Source organism: Belonocnema kinseyi, chromosome 7 (genome assembly GCF_010883055.1).
Source record: "Belonocnema kinseyi isolate 2016_QV_RU_SX_M_011 chromosome 7, B_treatae_v1, whole genome shotgun sequence".
In the NCBI taxonomy this organism is placed as follows: domain Eukaryota; kingdom Metazoa; phylum Arthropoda; class Insecta; order Hymenoptera; family Cynipidae; genus Belonocnema; species Belonocnema kinseyi.
The window spans coordinates 4,200,231-4,213,258 of record NC_046663.1 but is presented as its reverse complement, the minus strand read 5'-3'; the positions used below and the strand labels follow the sequence as shown (position 1 = coordinate 4,213,258).

General features: G+C 25.8%; 1 protein-coding gene across 6 annotated transcripts in view; it reads right to left on the bottom strand.

Moving 5' to 3' along the window:
* Positions 1-13,028, bottom strand: part of LOC117175953 (ubiquitin carboxyl-terminal hydrolase Usp2-like) — a 103,439-nt gene that overhangs the window by 54,530 nt on the left and 35,881 nt on the right. The gene's annotated exons all lie outside the window — the stretch shown is intronic.

Below are 13,028 nucleotides of genomic sequence, written 5' to 3'. Positions count from 1 at the left end.
ATTTTTAATGAAGTTTGTTGACAATTCCATTCACATTGTTTGTAACGACAGTGTTCAAAAATAATGGGCCACACTTATCCCATAGGTTCATAAAATAGTTAAAGTTCATAAAATCAACCAGAAAGTTATTATTCCGTTGCTTATTGACTAATACTTTGTAGCCATACCCTTAGCAGCAATTACAGCAGCACATCGTCGAGGCACTGCATCAACTAAGCGTTTAACGTAGTCTTTCGGTATTTTTTCCCATTCTTCCTGAAGAGTTCACCATAAGTCATCCTTGTTCGAATGTTTCTTCGTTCCAACATGTCTTCCGAGTGTGTCCCACAAATTTTCAATCGGATTTACGTCTGGAGATTCAGCTGGATGATCCAGAAGCTTCACTTTTCGCCCTTTCAAAAATTCCTGAACCAGCTGCGACTTATGTTTCGGATCGTTATCTTGCTGGAAAATCCAATGTTTGGGCATTTTTCTTCTAGAATATGGTAACATTTTTTCTGTCATAATATCTCGATACGTAACTTTGTCCATGATGCCTTCAATCTTGTGCAGTGGACCTACCCCTTGCGTAGACATAGCGCCCCAAACCATGACTGATCCACCTCCGTGTTTGACTGTTGGAATTTGATACCGAGAATCGTATCTGGTATATTTTGAACGTCGAACATACTTCTTACCATCACTTCCGAATAGATTGAACTTGGATTCGTCAGAAAAAAGTACTTTAGCCCACTGCTCCGGAGTCCAGTGTTGGTATTTCTTCGCAAAATCCAATCGGGCCTTCTGATTCTTCTTGCTGATCAAGGGTTTCTTAACAGCAACGCGCCCGAACAGTCCCATATCGTTGAAACGACGAGCCACAGTGCTCCTACTCACGTTGGCAAGGTTTTCATCGCGAAGTTCATTAGCAATTTCAGATGCTGTCATCTTGACATCAATTGTTGATTTGCGTTTGATGATCTTGTCAACACGAATTGTCGTTTTCCGTGGTCTACCAGATCGTGGGAGGTCCTGTAGACTCTGGGTAGTACTAAATTTCACAATTAATCTATTTACAGTACTCTTACCAATTTTCAATGGGGCAGCAATTTCACGAGAAGTCCTCCCTTGTTCAGAAAGATTTAACACAGCTTCCCGAATCTCATAGGTCGTATGTCTCGGCATTTTGACTTCAGAATTACTTGAACTGATAGGTTAAACAATTGACAAACGCGAGGAATCGAAGTTGTTACCATGGCATCGCTTCTAGAGATATCTGAACATAGTGACCCAGTACTTTTGCACATGTCAATATGGAATATAATCGAAAAAAACAATGGAATTTTTTTTCAAAACTTGTTACCTACCTTAATGTTTGGTACAAATAGTATACATAATTCCCGGGTCAATGGATTTTTACTCGAGTTCGCTTTTGAAGGAATAGATTAGAAAAAAAATGTGGCCCAAAACTTTTGCGCACCACTGTAGGAGACTGATCGATCATACTTTCACTGCCTACTGAGAAGATGCAGCCAGGCGAACTGAGAAGTGAGCGAACAAAACGTGATGAATTTCTTCAAGTATGTTTCTCAATAAATGAAGATGATTTTAAATTCCCGGTTTTCTCATGGACACAGTTGCTCTTTTTTTGTTTGGTCAATTTAAAACGATTTTCAAAGAGCTCAAGAGATTTGAGATTTGGAAGAGAGAATTGCCCAAATTATAATTCTTTACGGAAATTCCCTGTTCCAAGTCACAATTACTCGAGGCGGAAACAAATTCTACAAACTCGTATTATCCTGGATTGCGTCTGGATTAACTACGATTAGGCCAGGATGCATATAGGATTATTCTGGATTGCATTACTCTGCTTAAACTAGAGTCAAGCGAATTTTCAACTAAAAAGGATTACTTTTTTTTGTAAATTGTTTAATTTAAAAAAAAAATAGATTCACTTTTAAGCAAATGGTAGAATTCACGATCAAGAAAATTAATTTTATTACCGGAAAAGACGAATTTTCAACCAAAAAGGACTACTTTTTTCATATTGTTGAATTTAAAAAAAAAATAGAATTATTTCAAACCAAATAGTTCAATGTTTAATCAAAAAGATTCATTTTACTACCTGAAGAGATGAATTTTCAACCAAAAAGATTAATTTTTAACTTAAATCATAAATCTTCAACTGAAATAGTTGAAATTTCAACCAAAGAGATGAATTTTCAACTCACAAATGAAGAATCTTCAACTGAAATAGTTCAATGTTTAATCAAGGAACCACAAATGTTAAACAAAATATTTATATTTTCAATCAAAATCTTCGAAATGAAATTTCAAAGAATAATTTAATTGTTGAAAATTCAACCAAAAATAGATTTTAATTTTAAATGAAAAACAGTTCTTCTTTATTCATAATGTTTCCCCTAAGGAGATTAATTAAAAACAAATATTAATTTTTAACAAAAAAAGGAAGGAATTTGAACGTTGAATGAAGGAACTACAACTGTTACACAAAATAGTTAAATTTACAACCAAAAAAAACGAATTTTCAACAAAAATCTTCGAGATTAAATTTCAAAGAAAAATTTAATAGTTGATATTTCAAAATTTTTAATAAAAAAAAAACAGTTAGTGAACTACGAAAAACGAATTTAAAAAAATTTTGAATATCAAATCAAAAAGACAAATTTGACACCAACAGTTGATTTTTCAATAAAAAAAAGACTTAACTAAAAATTTTCCATTTTCAACAAACTAAATTTAATTTCAAAATTTTTAACAAAATGCATGCATTTTCTACTAAATTGTTGAATTTTCAATAAAAACAAATGTACTCCAAAAAATGGAATGGTTACATTTTCAACCAGAAATTAATTTTCAACAAAGAAAAGTATTTTTAATAAAAAAAAAACAAAGTTTTAATAAAACGCATAAATTTTCAACAAAAATGTTTGAATTTTTAATCAAAGAGATGAATTTTTAACTTAAAATGAAGAATCTTCAAGTGGAATAGTTAAATGTCAATCAAAGAACTACAACTGTTAAATAAAATAGTTAAATTCGCAACCAAAGGGACGAATTTTCAACAAAAATCTTCCCAGATTAAATTTCAAAAAATAATTTAATATTTGATATTTCAACCAACACAGATTTCAGTTTTAAATGAAAAACAGTTCTTCTTTATTTATAATGTGCTCCATAAGGAGATTAATTTTTACCAAAAAAAAAAAAGAAGGATAATCGATGAAAAAAGAAAAGGTTTTAATAAAATGCATAAATTTTTAACCAAATACTTGAATATCAAATCAAAAAGACAAAAATTACACAAAATCGTTGATTTTTCATTAAAAAAAAAGACTTTTAACCAAAAATGTTTCATTTTCAACAAACTAAATTTAATTTCAAAATTTTTAACAAAATGTAAGAATTTTCCACTACATTGTTGAATTTTCAATAAAAATAAATTTTCTACCAAAAATGGAAGTTACATTTTCAACCAAAAAGATTCATTTTCAACTAAAATGATGAATCTTCAACTGAAATAGTTAAATTTTCAACCAAAAGACGAATTTTTAACAAAAGTCATGAATTTTCAATTAAAATAAATTTCCTACAAAAATAGAATAGTTACATTTTTAACCAGAGATTAATTTTTAAACAAATTAAAATTTAATAAAAAAGACGAATTTAAATAAAAAAGAATAAATTTTTAACCAAATAGTTAAATTTTGAACTAAAAAAGTTCACGTTTTTAGAAAAAATCGAATAGTTACATTTTCAAACAGAAAGATTAATTTTCAAACAAAAGAAGACATCTCAAAACAAAAAAGTTTAATATTTAACCAAAGAAATAAATTTTCAACTAAACTAAATGGTCTTCAACTGAAATAGTTAATTTTCCATATATTAATTTAATTTTGTGAACAAAAATAATTATTGTTTACAAAAGAGTGGAAAATTTCATAATTTTTTAACCAAAGAAAAACGATTAATTTTCAACAACAAATTTAATAGTTGATACTTCGACAAAAAAAACATTCTACTTTTAAATTTAAAAAAAAAAAACAGTAAAAGTTAACCAAAAAGACGAATTTTCATCAAACCAGTTGTATACTTAAATTCAATTTTCTAACAAATAGTTAAATTTTCAACCAAAAGAAGAAGGGATTTTCAATAAAAAAGAATAACTTACTAATAAAATTTATGAATTTAAAAAAAGTATACAAATTCTGTTCAAAGTGATAAGTTTTCACCAAAAGAGTAGAATTTTCAACCCAGAAACATTTTTTAGTTAAAAAAGAAAAAAAAATCAACCAAATTATTGAATTTTCATCAACAAAAAAGTTAAATCCTCAACCAAAATCGGTTATTAAATTTCCATTTTTAACCAAAAACACATAATTTCTATTAAGAGAAGTGAATTTCCATTTAAAAAGATGAAATTTTATACGAAAAGCAGATAAATTTGGTAATAAAAATGGCAAAAAACTAAAAAAAGGTCACTTAAAAAAATTAATTTTTAAACAAAACCAAAAAAAATGCAATTTTCAATCAAATAGTTGAAGTTTCCATACAAAAAAATTGTAATAAAAAATGGAAATTTTCAGTTAAAAAAATTAATTTTCAACAAAAAAAGATAGTTTTTCAAAAAAATAGTTAAATTTTCAACCAAACAGGTAAATTTCGAACTAAAATGAGAAATCTTCAACCAAAATAATTAATGTTTAACAAAATAGTTAAATCCTGAACCAAAATTATTATTAATTGACAACCAAACAGTTGATATTTTGACCATGAAAGATGCAATTTTTACAAGAAAATATATGAATTTTTAACAAGAAAGTTCATTTTCGACAAAAAAAATTGAATTTTCAACTAAAAAATATTGATTTTTTGCTAAAAAAGATCAATTTTCCTTATAGAGTTTATTTTTTAAGCAAAAAATTAACTTTTAATCTGACAATATGAGTTTTCATCAAAAAAGATCATTGTTAACTAAGAAAGATGAATTTTCAACCAAACAGTTGTATTTTCAACCAAAAAAGAATAATTTTCTATCAAAAGAGATTAATTTTTTACAAATGAGTTGAGTTTCTAAGCTTAAATGTCGATGTTTTTTTAGAAAAAATTGACTTCAAATCCTGATAAGATAAACAGTCAACAAAAAAATTAATTCCTACCCAAGAAAAATGATTTATTAACCAAATAGTTGCACTTTCAAGGAAAGAAGGAGTATTTTCAACAAAAAAGTTGAATTTAAAAATAAATAGTTGAAGTTTTAATCAAATTTCCGAAATTTCCAATAAAAATTTTCTTACAGGGTTCTATTAATTCAGTTCCCATTTATAAGCAAAACAAGAAACAAGGAAAATGGAAAGTTTCTTGAAAATGAAAAAAATACTATACTGACTTTTTCTTCAAAAAGTGAACAAAAAGTAACTTTTAAAAAAAGTGACGAAGTTACTCTGTGTGGCAGACATGAGAATATTGAATCTTGATATTCAAGACTCGAATCTATAATCTTGAAAATTTACTGCAAAGTTTAAATTTACTAAAACGTGCAGTAAATTTCAAACAAACATAATCCAGTCCTTCAACAACGGAAACTGAGTTTCAACAAAGAAACAACGTTTGCCAAATACAAAATAAACTTTCTTTCACTCTTATTTCCTGGATGAGGTGTCCGAAGTATTTTGTCAAATTCTTCAAAAGAGAAGTGGATAATTTTGTTATTGATAAAAAAAAAAAAGAAAAGAAAATGAGGACCAGATGAGGTCTGTTTTTCTATAATTTTAAGAATCAAAATATTATAACTGATGTCATTTCAAATAAAAAAAACATTTTTTTAATGAAAAATATTAAGATTAAAAAAGAACATTAATTTTAAATATGTTTTTTGCGATTGAATTTTTCCTGACCGTCGCTTCTTACCAATTTTTGATAAATGATTTCATTTTAATAAATGGCGGCTTATTTTTTTCCGGGGAAAAAATCTCTAGTTTCTACTGTTTCCAATTTTAAAAATAACTAAATAATATTAAAATATAATTATTAGTTTAAAAATTGTTTTAGCATTGTAGAGAATATTTTCCTGTAAAAAATAAGGGTCAATAAAATTTCATCTTTTTAAAAAATGATTTTTAATATTTTTCATACAAAATAATGTATTTTATTTGGAATGACATCAGTCATAATATTTTGATTCTTAAAGTCATAGAAAACCTATTTTTTCAGATATCTATAACTTTCCACTTTTTCAGATTTTTAGATTAAATTTAAACTGAATTAATGGAAGCCAATAACAAAATATCAACTATTTTTGGTTAATATATATTTTTTTGTTGTTAAAAATTCTACTATTTGCTTGAAAATTTAATTCTTTTGTTCAAAATGCAACGACTTTTTTTTAAATCATCGCTTTTGATCAAAAATTCAATTACTTGGTTGAAAGTTAAACTACTTTGTTAAAAATTCATTTTCTTGATTTAAGATTCATCTATTTCATTAAAAATTAAACCATTTCATTAAAAATTTGTTTTATTTTTAGTTGCAGATTAATTAAAAATTTTTTTTCTAATTCATCTTTGTAGAAAATTCATCTCTTTGGCTTAACTTGATATTTTAGTTTGAAAATTTATCTTTTTAGGTAGAAAATGAATCTTCATGCTTGAAAATGTATCATTTTTGATAAAAATGCAACTGCTTGGTTGAAAATTAATCTGTTTTAATTAATAATTCAACTTTTTTTTTGTTAAAAATTTTTATCGAAGAAATTGTAATAATATAAGAAAATTAATATTTGTTTTGCAAATTCCACTGTTTTATAGAAAATTCACCTTTTTGGTTGGAAATTTGCCTTTGTTGGTCCAAAGTTGGACAGCTTTATTGAAATTTCATTTTTTGGTTGCATATTTATATTAATTTAGTTGAAAATCTATCTTTCCGTTTGCAAATTCGACCATTTGAATAAAAATTAAACTGTTTTTTTTTTTTTTTTGTTAATTTAGCTTTTATGTTGAAAATTCAAATTCTTGGGTTAAAAAGATCAATGACAATAAAGTTTATTTTTTTTTTTTTGTTTAAAAATTCAAATATTTGGTTGAAATTTCATCTTTTAAGTAGGAAATTTCAGTATCTGGTTAAAAATTCAACTATTTTGTTGAAAATTTGTCTTTTTGGTAGATAACGAAAATTTTGTGGTTTTAAAATTCCACAGTTTCGTAGAAAATTCATCATTTTTGTTGAAAATTGGTCTTTGTTGGCTAATAGTTAATATTTAAGTATTTCGTTAAAAATTCATCTATTTGTATTGAAAATTTAACCTTTTTTACACATTTTTCTTTCTGGTTAGGAAATTCAACTTCTAAATTAAGATTTGCTTTTTTTTTGAAAATGTATTTTTTGTTGTTCTTGAAGATTTATCGTTTTAGTTAAAAATTCATCTCTTTGATTGAAAATTAATCTGTTTTCTTTAAAAACGGTATTTTCGGTAGTAAATTAATATATGCGGGTAAAAAATTCCACTGTCTAGTGGAAAATTTATCTTCTTGGTAGAAAATTGTTATTTGTTGGTCAAAAGTTGAACTACTTTGTAAAAATTCAACTATTTTTTGTTGAAAATTGCTCTTTTGTGGTTTAAAATTCAACTACTTGGTTAAAATTTCATGTTTGAAGGTAGGAAATTATATTTTTAGAATTCAACTTTTTATTACCGAGTGGGCACGAATATCCCAAAAAGTTTTTAGAAAGTCCTAAAAACGGCCTAAATCAGGCCAAATAACGTTCTAAAACATACAATGTTCCAAAGACGGTTTTAGGACGTATTTGGAACATTGGAGTTTTTTTGGACGTTCTAAAACCCTCTTTTCAGCCTTACGTCCTAAAAAGTCCTCAGAACGTCTAAAACTTTTTTAAATCTCGTGCGCGCTGGGCTCAAAATTCATCTTTTGTCGACTGAAATCTAATCTTTTTTTGTTGAATGTTAAACAATCTTTTAAATAATTAAATTCTTTGGTTGAAAATACAACTTTTTTTCGTTGAAAAATTAAAATTTTAATTTAAAATTGTTTTATTCCGCTTATAAAAGATTCTATGTTAAAAATGTTGCAAGAAAGGAAAAGGTCCTGGAATTAAAAAATTAAAACAGTGCAGGCCGTAGAGTGAAAAATTAATTTTGTATTTTCGAAAGAATATGAGCAGAAACATTCTTTTCGATTTGGCGATAATATATTACTCAGACACAATACCCAAGTATCAAATTAAGCTAGTAAATCGCATCAAAAAGTTGTTGCGCAATGGGTATTATTTTTCATTTGTTACATAAGGGATTGTCCACACATTACGTGACAGGGGGGGGGGGGGGGGGGGGTGACACTATAACGTCACAAAGTGTCACATAAGAGTGCGTCAAAAAGCTTTTTTGACACATTTTTGTAACATTCTCAACAACAAAAAAACTTATTTTTAACAAAATTTCATATTTTTCGACGAAAAAGATGAATTTCCTATAAAACAGTGGAATTTTCAAAACACAAATATAAATTTCTTATTATAAAGACAATTTTTCAAAACTTTCAACTCATGAATCTTCACAACAACAAAAAGAAATGTTTATAAATTAAAGATTATTAATTTTCCACCAAACGAGAACAATTTTCAATAATATACGTGAATTTTCAACCAAGCAGTTTAACTTTTGACCAACGAAGACCAATATTGAACGAAAAAAAATGAATTTTCTAAAAAAAAAAGGAATTTTCAAAATACAAATGATAATTTTTTACCAAAAAGACAATTTTTCAAGGTTATCAATGAGGAATCTTCATAAAAAAAAATTATTAACGAATTAAATATGATTAATTTCCTACCAAAAACAAATTTTTTAAAGAAAATAAGTGAATTTTGAACAAAGTAATTCAAATTTTGACGAACAAAGACCAATTTTCAACCAAAAAGATGAATTTTCTATAAAACAGTGGAATTTTCAACAAACTAAAATTAATTTTCTACCAAAAAAAGATACATTTTCATATAAAATAATGAATCGGTAACAAATAAAAACAGTTCAATTTTTAAACAAATACTTGAATTATTAACTAAAAAAGGAGTTTAATTTTCTAACCAGAAAGGCGAATTTTTATCAAAATACGTACATTTTACAATAAAATAGTCGAATTTTTAACAAAAAAGATGGATTTTTACTAAAATAATGAATCTATAACAAATAAAAACAGTTCAATTTTTAAACAAATACTTGAAATTTTAATTTGCAAAGAAGGTTAATTTTCTACCAAAAAAGGTGAATTTTTAAGAAAATACGTACATTTTTAAATAAAATAGTCGAATTTTTAACAAAAAAGATGGATTTTTAACTAAAATAATGAATCTATAACAAATAAAAACAGTTCAATTTTTAAACAAATACTTGAATTTTTAATTTGCAAAGAAGGTTAATTTTCTAACAAAAAAGGTGAATTTTTAAGAAAATACGTAAATTTTAAAATAAAATAGTCAAATTTTTAACAAAAAAGATGGATTTTTAACTAAAATAATGAATCTGTAACAAATAAAAACAGTTCAATTTTTAAACAAATACTTGAATTATTAACTAACAAAGGAGTTTAATTTTCTAACCAGAAAGGCGAATTTTTATCAAAATACGTAAATTTTAAAATAAAATAGTCGAATTTTTAACAAAAAAGATGGATTTTTAACTAAAATAATGAATCTATAACAAATAAAAACAGTTCAATTTTTAAACAAATCCTTGAATTATTAACTAACAAAGGAGATTAATTTTCTAACAATAAAAACGAATTTTTAAGAAAATAAGTCAATTTTAAAATAAAATAGTCGAATTTTTAACAAAAAAGATGAATTTTTAACTAAAATAATGAATCTATAACAAATAAAAACAGTTCAATTTTTAAACAAATACTTGAATTTTTAATTTGCAAAGAAGGTTAATTTTCTAACAAAAAAGGTGAATTTTCAAGAAAATACGTACATTTTAAAATAAAATAGTCGAATTCTTAACAAACAAAAAAAAAGATGAATTTTAAACTAAGATAATGAATCTGAAACAAAAAATAGTTCATTTTGAACCAAATACTGGAATTTCTTGCTTACAAACATGAAATTCCAACCAAATATTTGAATTTCCGAACACAAAAACGAAGATTTTATAACCCAAAATTTTAAATTTTCAAAAAAAGTTAAATTTTTAACCAAATAGTCGATTTTCCAATCTAAAAAGATAAATTTTCAACCAAAAAGTACAACGAATTTTTTAACAAGTTCAATTTTCTACCAAAAAAATTTGAATTTTCAAAAACAATACGTAAATATTAAAATAAATTCACCGAATTTTCAAACAATAAGTTGGATTTTTAATTAAAATAATGAATCTGCAACAACAAACAAATTAAATTTTAATAAAGCAGTTCACTTTTGATCAACAGACACATAAACTTTCACCGGAAAAGTTGAATTTTCAACAAAAATATAATAGTTTATATCTAAAAAAAACTCAATAAAAAAACGAAAATTTTGAACAAAATAATTTAATTTAAAATAAAAAATTTAATTTTTAATGAAATAGTTGAAGTTTCAGCCTAAAAAAGGTGAATTTAACAAATTAACAAAATACGAAAAAGATTAATTCTCTACCAAAATGACAAATTTTCAAGAAAATACATGGGGTTTTAATTACAATATGTAAATTTTTACCAAAAAATCTAAAAGTTAAGTTTTTATATTATAGTTTATTTTTTAACTAAAATCATTACATTTATTACTAAAAATTTGCTATTTCAAGTCAGAATTATGTAGTTATTTACAATATTTTTTATTACAAAATACATCAATAAAGTAACTAAGTTTTTCAAAATTTTGAAATAGGGAAGTCTGAAATACTGGGAAACTTTTATTTCCAGAAAAACAATTGTTAACATTTTTCCAATTTGACGAATTCGGACTTAGAACCCTGTTCCAAAGTCAAAATTACAATGAGATCATTTTCAAAATTTCCTGTTACAAGTAAGAATTATATTTATTTTAAAAAGTTAAGGAAGTTTAAAATTGTGAAGAATGCTGACAAAATTCCTTTTTCTAGATTTGATTTATGATTTTTTTTCGAAAAACCCCTGATCCAATTCAAAATGATCATTCTTGAAAAAAATTCCCTGTTTCAAATCAGAATCATAATCTTTTCCAATATTCCCCATTCCACGTAAAAATGCTAAAATTGTAATTCTTTTGGAAAATTCAGTGCTTTAAATCAGAATTATATTTTTTTTTCGGAAAATTCCCCATTTCAAATCAGAATTATAATTTTTTTTGTAATCCCCTGATCCAATTCATAATTACCATCCTGGTATGAAATTCCCTGACCAAAATCAGAATCACAATTATTAATTTCAAACTTTCCCGCTTCAAGTCAAAACTGCAAATCTTTTGTAAAATTCTATCAATAAAAATTGAGATCCAGAGATGACTTTAGTTTTTTAAATTATAAAATAGAAGCTTTAAGATTATATCTGTGAAAAGACAATTGACTTGAATATTATTCTGCTTCTCAAGGTTCACATCTAGCACTACGACCCAGAAATAAATACAAGCTTATTTAATAACTCATTTTTTAAATTCTAATTCTGCACGGAGAACCCGTGTTTTTTAATTACAATGTGCGCGAAACATTGTCAGAAGAAGCGTCTCTCGAACGTGTCAAAGCCTTTCACTACACGTGACCGATATAATCGTTTGTTATCTAACTCAATAATCGGATTTTGTGCTCGACTTTATCTCAAAGAATTCCAAACAAATTCCAAATAGTTGAATTTTCCACAAAAAACAGATAAGTTTTCAACAAAAAGTGGAATAGCTTAATTTTTAGCCACAAAAAAATAATTTTAAAAAAATGTCAACCAAATAGTTTTATTAAAAAAAAAAATTAATATTCAATTTAAATGCTGAATATTTAACTGGAATACTTCAATTTTCAAACAAAAAGATGGCTATTCAAACACGAATTCAAACACGATCATTTTCTACCCAAAAAAATACGATTTTTAAACGAAATAGTTGTATTTTCAACTAAAAAATACAAACGTTTCACCAAGTACTAGTTGACTTTTTTAACTAAAAATATAGCAATTTTCAACCCAAAATGGAACAGTTAAATTTACATTTAAAAAAATTACTGTTTACCAAACTGATGAATTTTCAACTGAAACGATGAATCTTCAACTGAAATAGTTCAATTTTGATCCAAAAAGATAAATTTTCAACTAATATGATGATTCTTTAACTGGAATAGTGAAGCTTTTAACTAAAAATCTCATTTTGAACCAAGAACTTCAATTTGTACCAAAAAATAAGTCAACGAAAAAATAAGTAGTTAAATTTTCAGTTAAAAAAAAAATTTCAACCAAAGAAATTTATTTTCAACTAAACAGATGAATTTTCTATTAAGGGCATGTGACACAGCTAAATACCTATACTGCCGACCTCACTTTTTCAGTTCGCTGAATGTTTTTTTAAACCTAAGAACTTTTTTTATAAATAAAATATCGAGCTGAAACTTTGAAAAATGTATTAGAGTACAATAAAGTACGTTTAGGTACTGCATTTTGGTAGGAACTTCACTGAAAATTATTTTATCTTTTTTCTGAACCTCGACATTTTTTTAACGTTCCAACTTTTTTTATACATAAAATATCGGTCTCAAATTTTGAGAAATGCAAAAGCCGAAAGAAAACTACGTTTAAGTACAAAGCTTAATAATAAAAGATGTAAAAAAATATATTTCAACAATCAATTCCAACGGCAACAGCCGGTAACGTTGTACACGAAAATACGAACCCTCTAGAGCCTCGTCAAGTGGCCGCCAGGGTTCGTATTTTCGTGTACAACGTTACCGGCTGATGCCGATGGAATTGATAGTTGAATTTTTTTTTTACATCTTTTATTATTAAGCTTTGTACTTAAACGTAGTTTTCTTTCGGCTCTTGCATTTCTCAATGTTTGAGACCGATATTTTATGTATAAAA